Genomic DNA, 11887 nt, shown 5'->3' with positions numbered 1-11887 from the left:
CTAGACCTTGAGAAAAAACATAGGGTACTTTTTATCCCGGAATTCCCACGGGAAAACTTTTTAAGGCGAAGCGAAGCTCTCGGAAACAGCTATAACTTAAATATATTTGACATTGTCCACGAAAGTGCTATTTTGTTGGATTCAGTTTTCAGATTTCTTAAAAATCTATGTAACCATCTTATCTGGTTCCATCTTCTGAATATTTTTTTTAAGAAATGAAGGAATGTTAACGATTTTTTATATAAATTTGTTTGTTCAATTAATAAAATTCCACACCTAAAACACCCAATATTCTTCAAACGTAGGTACCTACTTATGGAACGATAATTACCCAAAGCATTTTGTTAGCGTTTAAATTTACCAATGCTATTCTTTACTAATATCAAGCTACTTATTTCATCATAGGTCCGGCCGGATTACTAGATGTAGCTAGGAGTTGTTCTTTAGTTCATTTAGTTTCTATATTGTCTGTGATTCGCATTGACTGGCCGGTCACTGGATTCATGCGGATTCATTCAATTCAAGATGGCAGGAAAAAACAAGGATAACTTTTAAAAGACTTCTGTTTGTTATTAGATTCCTTTTTGAATAGTTTGTGTTCCTTATAAAAGTATTTTACTTCAAACTTCCTGAGTGTCTTATTTTCAGCATCTTCTATAGTACCAAGCTAACATTTCAGAATTGAGATGAGTAAGTCTACGCTCACCGGTAAGTGAATTTATTTCTGTGCTTAGTTATGAAAATTGTTATGGATATAACAATATGCAGTTTCTATGATTACTGAAAAGTAATTTACGTATTATTAACCACTATCTTAAGAAATTAATATCACGTAAAGTCCAAATAAGGTTATAAAAGGTAAAAACGCGATCATCACGCTATATTCGGCGAAAATTTTATCATTGTGATTAATTTCATTATCGAAAAGTGCAAAACACAGCTTTATAAGGTAGATTTGTATTAAAACTGTTGTCTTGCAAACAGCAACAGTGAATGCAAAGTACTTTACTTTACTTTATTTGAAATATCGCGTGCGTATTAGGCCTAAATGCAAAATGGAGAATTCGCAATTCCTCCCATTATTGTGAATTAGCAGTAGCAACTGTAGCAAGTCAATAATTAATAATCATAAATTTTATTTCTCTTTGATTTAATTGATCAAGTAATAACTGAATTTTTAGCATGAACTGACGATGTAATATCCTACAGAAAAAAAAATCTTAATACCGCGATGTAATATCCACCATGGAATGCCAACCCTACTTTAGAGTATTGTACTCTATATCATTTAAGCGTGATCTATAATCTATAACACTAATAGAGTACGCTAAAATAGCCTTTTTTTTTACACATTTTTACTAGTCATATAATATTACGCAAAAACACATAATCAAAACCAAAAAAAGTCGACTATTTACTTTGGACGATCTTGAACGCAGCCACTTATGTCAAACGTCAAATGTCACATGTGACAAGTTATTTTGAGAAGTTTTTGAGGTTTGTTTTGTTTGTGACTTTGGTTTTGTTTGTTTGGAATACTTTTATCCATTCGTTATAACGTGATTGATGAACATTGATAACGCCGATCAAGCATCCTGTACTGATAATAATAACGCAAGTACCCCATCTAAAAATCGAAAAGTTTTGACGAAGAAAAAAAAGGACACAGAAGTACACACAACTTTGGGAAAATGAGTTTTCATGGCTAAGAAAAGACTCAGAAAGTGATACAAATGCAAAATCCATAATCTGTGGCGAAGTTTTCTCTCTATTCCATCAGCTGGAGTTGTACACGTACGTAAGAGTGTTTGATTTTTCTTCTGTATGCTATCTGTTGACGAAAATGTTTTGTGTGTGTGTATGCTTTTATTGGTGCCTTAGTGAAGGTGCATGCATCATCTATTTAAAATCTTTTCAGATATATCATTTCATTATACCCGCATGCTTACATTATTTTCTGTCATTTTGTTTTCTTATTTTCGAATCAATTATAAAAAAAAATACAACATATGAATTAAAACTATACATTGAATGCCTCACCATTGAGACAATAGATAAACAATACTCCAATATACCTATTAGTTATCATACCACCCAGGCGGTTCAACCTGGCTCACAAACTGTAAAATTTTGTTGAACTTCTTTCTTTAGGAAAAACTTTTAACAGGAAAGATAAAGATGTCCTAATAATATAAGTTATCTATATGAAAGTCAAATACAGAGATTAGTCGAGAACATTAAATTACCATTTAGTACCTATTTAATCATGACCTGTAACAGCTGTATTGCATTTTAACGTTACATTCATTTATTATTGTAAAGGTTTAGCATTACATTACTAACTTTCTTGCTTCAGAATATTATTGTGGATAGTAAGTAAGTACCTACCTGTATTTTAAACAAGTCAGGATATAAACAATGTCCAAAAGGATCAAATAGCACAGTCTATTCTGTGTAATTCATAGATATTCACATCGCAACAGGCAGGTCAAATCAGAAGTATTAATTAATACTATTAGTAATATCTGCAAAATCCAAGACGTATAATGTATTTTTTCTTGCTTGGCGCGGATCTTGAGCGGCCTTGGAGTGTCTTTTTATTTGAATTAATTTCAAAACAAATTTATGAAATGAAACATAAATACACATGAAATGCATAGAATGATTGATTTCGTAATTAAACCATTTATTCAATTCTTTATTTGTGAACATAGGTAATGTATGAATAACAGGTGTTCAGCAGAATATTGAGATCTGAGAGTACAAATCATGCACACATGCTATTTCCATAATTTAAACATTAGGTACAATAAATAATGACTTAACGAATTGTGTTAATACAAGTACAATAATGCCTCAATTAATAAATATCAATGTTGAATAACATTATTAATTTTATAATGTCATAGTGTATCATCAGTCAAATATTTATGTATAATAATGAGCATTTTCCTACTAGTAACTCATATAATTCCTTTTGAAACAAATCATAACTTAAACTGTGGACCTCCACAGTACCTAATTGGGAACTTCATTAAAACAAATTTTGGTCTCATACACAATATGTTATTTCTTCATCAATGCTGTTTTTACGACGGAAAACTTACGTTATTAACATATTGTGAACTACCTTATTAATCTGTTAAGAGTCTGGGAGACTTTGACAAACAAACATTTGTTTTACAAAAACCGCAACTTCATATATGTATAAAGATGGAAAAGTAAGTATTTTGGCTGTAGTTAATTTGTTTAATTGTATTTTTATTAAAAAGGACACACAAAGATTGTTTACCTTTTGTGCTGAGTGAGAGTGAATGTACATGCAATCACCCATTTTATGACATATTATTATCCGTATTAGTTTCAATATGGGTCTTTTCCAACACCTTTAAGAAGGCTGGACGTCTCAGACAACTTTTAAATCTGATAACATTATTTCCGTAGTTTAAAAACATTAAGTATAAATACATGTTATTATTCTGTTAGTAAATACCACTAGGTCCCTAAGTTTTGAATACTTTATTCATGATCTGCTAAATAAATATAAATTACCATAGGTATATTACAACTTTAATGTTTATGAAGTGTTATATTTTGTATTTTTAAGTACCTACTGCTTTGTTGAGTTTTAAGGAAAAGTCGTTATATCGTATAGGAGACTATGATAATGGAAATTATATGTATTTACTTAGAATTAAAACTAATGTAACACCAACATAGTTGCAATGATAATAATTTATATTATGATCATAAGCAATTTTAGAAAACAATATTTGTATTCCTAGACTTAGCAAAAGCCTTCATCTTTATTAGATAAACTTAAACGGGATTATATCCCATGCATTATCATGATACTATCTTACAAATGTCTAACAACAAACAAATTGCGGAACCTGGAATATTCTCTCTCTTCTTTATTGGTTTTCCATGACTTGTTAATACTAAATATAAATAAAACTAACTATTGACCAGTTTCCATACATAACAATGCTCAGCCTCACATTGATTTCAATCTAAAAATGCTTACATTTTGTGAACTTTAAAACTCAAACTACAGTGTGAAAATATCAATTATGCTCTGTCCATTATATTATTGGTTTTTGGACAGTTGAAATCCCATACATTTTTGACGACTAAAAGGAAAACCAACTTTACTTACCAGACATAAGGAAGCGTCATAAAAAAAAAACAAAAACATAGTGGAAGCTATATAAGTCTCTCGAGTTGATAATCACCTTGGTGTGAATCACATAACGTCAACAACACAGATATAATTAAAAACTATACCATAGGTACTATTTGTTTATTTATTTATTAATTTATTTAAATAAGGAACACGACTACTGACCACATATACAGTCTAACTATAGTCATGGAAGTAAAGAGTGCGAATTTGTGGAGACTTTATGTCATTGCCTGTTGAATACTTACAGTTACAGTTAATTATATTAGGAAATAAAATAGCAATTGACTATATCGTTTAACGGATTGGTGCTTAGATGAAGGTAATAGATCAATTTAATACGGTATTTTACAATTAGTTCGGATCAATTTCAGTTCTGGACTTTATAAATAGACTGTAAAGCTTTTGCACAGTCAGTCATCACATCAGTTACTTTAAATATCCCTGTAGGAACTGCCAAGAACCCATCTCATACTATTTGGGCATAGAGCAGTAATTAAAACAAAATATTTCAAATCTATTTTATTTCCTACATTTCAAATATATATTTTATTTGTGACGCCGCTGGCTTGCTGACGTAGAGGTTCAGAATTAATTATACATGATCTTACTTTGCTGGCTTTATTTACAAAAGGAGAAGTCAAACAAAGTGACATTATCCTATATATAATCAAATATTCTATATTCAAAACTCGTAATAAGCCCACGTCCTCATAATATGGCGAGGTTGACATAGTACCTACATACAAATTTCATTCCATTGGGCCTATCATATATAAAGATAAAAATTCAATAAAACAAAATTAAAAAATAAACACCCTTTACATAAAAACGTAGAAATGATTTGATGAAACCTACTTTCAAATACAATTAACCTAACAGTCCTCCACTATTCATAACAAGGTGAATGAAATACTCTAGATCAATCTGAAGGCAATGACGGAAACAAAAAAAAAAAAAAAAAACGAAGTACTTATAAAGAAATGGTTTTAAGAGTCTTTATTGTACTTATCTACAAATAAAAATAGTAGGTTAAATTAATGCACTGTACTTTCTTTGAATATGCTGACATCGATGAAATTTATAATGAGATAGGATATTTAATCAATATTTTGCACATATTAAAAAAAAAATTAAGTATACAGTAGCGATAGCGGTCACCAAACTAAGCTTGGTCTGTATCTTGAGGTACCATTGGTATCTAAGTATTTTCTAGTTTTAATTATGCCGACACTGAAAAGGCTGTTAATTAAAGGTCACAGAAAGATAGCTATAAGCACCTACTTGTATTTACCTCTACATATTTTTATTTTATTTAATCCTTTATTGCACAAATATAAAAATAAGTGTACAAAGGGTGGACTTAATGCTACAAGCATTTTCTACCAGTCAACCCACAGGAGGTGTTTTTACCTACTTATATGTGTTTACTTACTTGCTGAATGCTTGATTGTAAATTCTTATCATGGCATGCTAATTATTACCATGCACCATGTAATATGCACAAATATTGTCATGTTATGTAATGATACTCTCAAAAATTTATACTCTTGATTTTGCAACTCATATGCATACTAACTCTAATTATATTATATTCATTTGATAGAAAACTTAATACTTAAGATACGGTCAATTTAAAATAATTAATATAAAATTCCACGAAACTTTAACTAATTATAATATAATCATGTTACAATATAATAGGAATGCCATTACATCAACTAATTTATATATGAATAATTCATAATTAATTCGTGGCAACTGTAACACTTAACTTTTATCCGTGTCTCAAGCAATTAAAAACTTGTAATTGGCTATCATTATTTCAAAATTCTTATAATAAATTATTCGTTAATTTCCCTGTAAATAGATAAAGGTAATAAGAACTATTTATGATAAAAGTACATAATATAATATTATACCTTACTTAACTAGGTTCATTATTAAGCTGTGGATGTAACTTATTACTTGCGACTAATATGCAATTTATTTCTCACTTTTCTATTCTAATTCCTGTTCTTGTTTTAGGATAGGAATATTTACATATTGTATGATGAATATGATGATGATAAAGAAAACGATGATTTAAATATGAAGATATAATTGGAATAATCATAAAATGAGAATATGCATATAAAAATCTACATAATGAGAATGGCTGAGGGTCAGCATTGATCTATTAAATCAAGATCGTTAAAACACTTTAATATAATTACAAAGAAAAGGCCGATTTAATATGGAGACACAAGAATATAAGACATAAAATGAAAGGATTGGAATACCTACATTATGAGAATATGGAAAGAAAATACTTACATTTTATACACATAATACAAGAATGTATCGGAATATTAAGAGAATGGCTGTCTAAAGCTCTATTAAATCAAGATGGTTAACACACTTTAATAAAATTACAAAGAAAATGTTGATTTAATATGAAGACACAAGAATATTAGAATTAAAATATAATAATTTGAATACATTATGAGAACATGGAAAGAAACTTACATTTTATATACATATATTATGAGAATGGCTGTCTGAACAGTATTGTCCTAATAAATCAAAATGTTTAACACACTGTTGTTATTATAATAAATGATGATTTAAATATAAAAATACAAGAATATTATATATAAAATAGAAGAATTGGAATATATTTTGATACTAAGATACCTGCATTATAAATATATTATGAGAATGGATGACCGAACAGTATTGTTCCGATAAATGAAGTTGAATGGTATGCTGAAGTGCAAGCGGTGCTCACACAAGGATGTGATTGGTATGCCGAAGCACAAGCGGTACTCACTGAATGATAATACACACACTTTAATATTGTTATAATAAAAGGTGAATGGTATGCCGAAGTGCAAGCGGTGCTCACACAGGGTTGTGAATGGTATGCCGAAGCACAAGCGGTGCTCACCTAATGATAATTAGTATATAGTGGCTGGTATGCCGAAGTGCAAGCGGTGCTCACACTGGGTTGTGAATGGTATGCCGAAGCACAAGCGGTACCCACTATACTATTTATCTGATAAAGAGTAAGTATGTTGTCCGAGTATATGTGGCTGGTATGCCGATGTGCAAGCGGTACTCACACTGGGTTGTGACTGGTATGCCGAAGCACAAGCGGTACCCACAATACTAGTGACATTTTATATGTAAACTAAGCCTATATTTCTTATAATACTCTTATTAAGTATAATAATACTTTCTTTCACTTTAATGTTACTCAAAATAAATAAAGATTATGTTTAAATTTTAAAAATTATATCAGAAACAAAATCATATCAATATTCAAATAATCACTATTTAATTTACCTACTCGTACGAATTAATTTGATTTATTCTGCTACGAGGCCATTGTCCAGCAGTAGAAGACTAATAAGGAGGCCACTGTCCAGCAGTAGAACAATAAACAAAAAAAAAAAAAACTAATATATAATTTGTGTACCTATTTCAGATTCTGAGGAACAATGAACATACAGTGTAGCCGACCAAAAATTCACCTAGCAACGTTGTAGCGTAGCAGACCAGCGTCAGACCAGCATTAAGTACATCAATAAGAACAGCCGGAATATGGTTTACTAATTACTTATAGTCTCTTTGAGTTTTGTTTTAATTATGATTGCTAAGTGCATTTAATATCACCGCATAGATATAATAACTTTATTAATTTTGCTAATTCATTCAGTTTGTTAACATAAATTTAGAACTTGTTAGTTAGTGTTCGAATGGCCGACAGGGAATGGGGACATTCCCAATAACAGGACGGCCGACTGTTAGCGTTTAAATTTACCAATGCTATTCTTTACTAATATCAAGCTACTTATTTCATCATAGGTCCGGCCGGATTACTAGATGTAGCTAGGAGTTGTTCTTTAGTTCATTTAGTTTCTATATTGTCTGTGATTCGCATTGACTGGCCGGTCACTGGATTCATGCGGATTCATTCAATTCAAGATGGCAGGAAAAAACAAGGATAACTTTTAAAAGACTTCTGTTTGTTATTAGATTCCTTTTTGAATAGTTTGTGTTCCTTATAAAAGTATTTTACTTCAAACTTCCTGAGTGTCTTATTTTCAGCATCTTCTATAGTACCAAGCTAACATTTTTAAATTATAAAGTGATGGATAACCGTAAGCAATATTTTGGTAATCACGATTACCGTTTTACTTTGACTTTGTAAAATAATTTTCATTAACATTGCTTCCTCTTGGGTTTATGATTTCTAATATCGTTTGACCCTTTCTTCGTTCATTACCTTTGAAATGGAAAAAATAATTTTCATAATGTACCTACCACCTACCTAATCTACCTACAAAATGGATAATGTTTTATATATTTAGGGGCCCATTTACATTTATAATTATAATACAAAATAGAATTAACTCACATTAACTAACATTAACTCAAATTAACATACCTACCTCCTACAGTAATCATATTGATGAAAGCGATCTCTTCCTGACAATCATTGGATGTTATAATAAATATTGATTAAGTAATAAAATAGATGGCATAGATATTTCTAATTAGTTGAAAGTCTTTTGATTTTTTCCATAGATCATTCTTTAGCATTACTAATGTAATAAAAAAATAAAATAGAAATATGCCTAATCTGTCAGAAAATTATTAAAGAAATTTAAAATATCAACTTCTAATACTATCACGATGAAAGAACATAAAACCTCGCTCATAAAATGCCGCCATATCATGTGATAGGACCAAATGCACTTTTCATGCATTTCAACTATCATTGGTGACTTGGTGAGCTATGTACCTACCTATATAAGAACTTTTATTTCTTTTTAGACATACGAGAATGATAAAAACGTGCGGTATATTATGTATAAAAAACTCGCAAGCAACGAAAAAGTTCCAATGAAACACACGAAACTATTACTTAAGCTATTTTTATTGGAATTACAAATCATTTATTCAAGGTTATAATATAAATTAACATTTAACTAATGAAGCCTAACCTAATTGTATATAAAATTATGAAAACTGAACTAAAAGATAAAATTTTACAAGTTGGGCACTTTCGAGCCAGGAACGATACGAGGCGGCATCTTTGACTAGTTAGACTAAGTTTGAGGCGAATACTTTGAATTTTTATTTATTTAAATTTTAAATGTATTTATTTCTAAATGAAAAAAAACCTTAATGACGCCATTATGTTACTGTGACTTTTTCATTGCTCGTGAGTGTATTTTAAAGTCAAGATTGTAGAGGGTCTGAGACCGAAAATACCCAAAATATCTCAACCGAACCTATCCTATCGGTCTGCCGTTAGGTAGGTATGCGAATATTGAAAAGCAATAAACAGCGAACCCCGCCTGAAAGCTAATCCTATGCAGGAAGCCTTTATTGAGGTCATTTTACACCAAGCACTCCTCTAAAAGGCTTTATGAGGGCACAAAGATGAGATATACAAAGACATAGCCGACAAAGTTGTGCTTATTGCTCTATACAGACATTGTGGTTGAAGATAATAATAATAATATAATGTAAACTCATCAAAAGTAGACGAGCTCTCGACAATCTGGAACCACGAATAGGAAAACGTAGCGTGGGACGCCCCTAGATTGCACTGGAAGCTCGCTGGATTGAGGACCATAGACAGGTAGATGGTAGTGGCTGGATAAGGAAGGCCGAGGACAGATTATTGTGGCTCTTCGTGAGAGATAAATTTGTTTGGGCGATAGAGAAGGTAATGGGAAGTATTTTCTTCTGTGAGACCTATGTCCAAAACCCGAAAATTCTTGAAATAGGTACCTAGGTATATTTTATTTTCTAGTTTTTACTTCCCATGACTTCCTATCACCGAAAAATAACTGTCGATTCATGTGCCGACCAACCTGTATACTACATTGGGGCATTATTTTAATTGGCTAATTAGCAACAATATCCGATAGCGCAATTTCATGACTTTCCAAGCCCAGTTTCTGAATGTTTCAGCAGAAGCTGGTTTCATCTGAATACCACCTTTGATTATTTCGTACCCACATGAGTTTTTATGTCGACATAAAACCTTGAGTGGTGGTCAAATTGATTGCGTAAGTAGACAGACCGTTCAGATCTTTATATTCTTTATATTAGTGTTTTTTCTACTGATTGTTAAGTATAAAGGTTATCCTGAATGGTATTGCGAAGTGGTTGGTACTGCCGGAATTTCAACTGGACATTCTCAGTAAGGTATTATACGCACTAGTAACTTTTTTGAAAATATTTCAAAATCTTTACCATAGAACTAATGGGCAGGTAAAATATTATACAAGCCTAATTAACCCGCGGACAGTCGCGCGTGGGTCGAAAAGACCCAGCTCCCTATATATACCTCTATAACTTTTAATATATTCGATATTACTAGCTGGCGTGCTTAGTACCTTTAAGTTACCATATAGGCTAGCCGCACTCCCTTCCCCGACCAGATTACTCACGGCACTTGGGCAGCACGGACGTTAAAAGTGAGTATGGGTCTTTTCGACCCAATAGCGACGCTTTGTGTTAGTATTATTTTTGTGATATTTTTTTTATTTTTTTCTTTCAGATATGTCACGTAACCTTTTAGACGATCGTTGTAGAGATCACATTGCATTTTTATGCATTAATTGTAAACGGAATATGTGAAAATACCCCTGAAAATACATATAACATTTTGATACAACTATTGTAATGCGTGGAATACGCACGCGGCGGGAAAATGTCATGCGATTCCGCATGCTTGATCCGCAAATCCATGCTATAAAATAATAATAAAAAAAATAAAAAAAACCGACTTCAAAACACCACTAAAATGTAAGAAATAATTTAAGTTTTACACAGATTCTACTCGTATGTGACAGTACAAATATACCTAAGCAGGAACTGTTCTTTTTTGAAGTTGGTGCCATATTTCCTCAGATTACTTTGTCACCGCACCAACATCAAAAAAGAACAGTTCCGGCTTAGGTATATTTGTACTGTCACATACGAGTAGAATCTGTGTAAACCTTAAATTATTTCTTACATTTTAGTGGTGTTTTGAAGTCGGTTTTTTAATTTTTTTAATTATTATTTTACAGTTTTACAGTTTTTAGTTTATTTGCAATAATTTTCAATCAAAAGTAAGGTGCAAATAATACCAAAAAGTCCTACTAATCAATACGAATCATTCAAACCGAAACAAGAAGTAGTTGCTATATATACCGTTGAGGAGTTCCCCTGACTGCATTCCGTTTCCATCATCAGATCAGCTCAAGCTCACCATCATATTTTTTTGTTATAAGAACTATATTTACGTTCTTAATTTCATTAGAATCGGTTAACATGTGCCCAAAATGGAAATTAATACCCTGTTTTTACCCCTTTACCCACCCTTGGGGGTGAGACAAAATTCTGAAAAAAAATTGGACCACCTGGGAGCTCAACCCAATACAACAAAAAAAGAATTTTTTAAATCGGTTCATAAACGGTGGAGTAATCGGTGAACATACATAAAAAAAAACCAAATATCCCGACGAATTGAGAAACTCCTCCTTTTTTTGAAGTCGGTTAAAAAAACCATGTTAAAAACACTCTGAGTCAACCCGTTTCGGCTTGCTAAACCATTTTGGTGATCATTTCTGACGTGGTCCTTCACCTCGAGCTCAGCTCTTTCCATCGAGAGAGACTATTTGCGGAAATGCAATAATAATTTCCATTTCATCCATT

The 11887-nt window shown here is 31.5% G+C and overlaps 1 long non-coding RNA gene across 1 annotated transcript; it reads left to right on the top strand.

The window, feature by feature from the left end:
• Positions 1–341: 341 nt before the first annotated feature.
• Positions 342–8256, top strand: LOC125490351. The gene is made up of 3 exons (XR_007267620.1): positions 342–1794; positions 6212–7230; positions 7653–8256. It is a non-coding gene; the product is annotated as an uncharacterized LOC125490351 (long non-coding RNA).
• Positions 8257–11887: the final 3631 nt, after the last annotated feature.

This window comes from Plutella xylostella, chromosome 4 (genome assembly GCF_932276165.1).
Source record: "Plutella xylostella chromosome 4, ilPluXylo3.1, whole genome shotgun sequence".
Classification (NCBI taxonomy): Eukaryota; Metazoa; Arthropoda; class Insecta; order Lepidoptera; family Plutellidae; genus Plutella; species Plutella xylostella.
The sequence above is the reverse complement of the archived record's forward strand: the minus strand, read 5'-3'. Positions and strand labels throughout refer to the sequence as shown.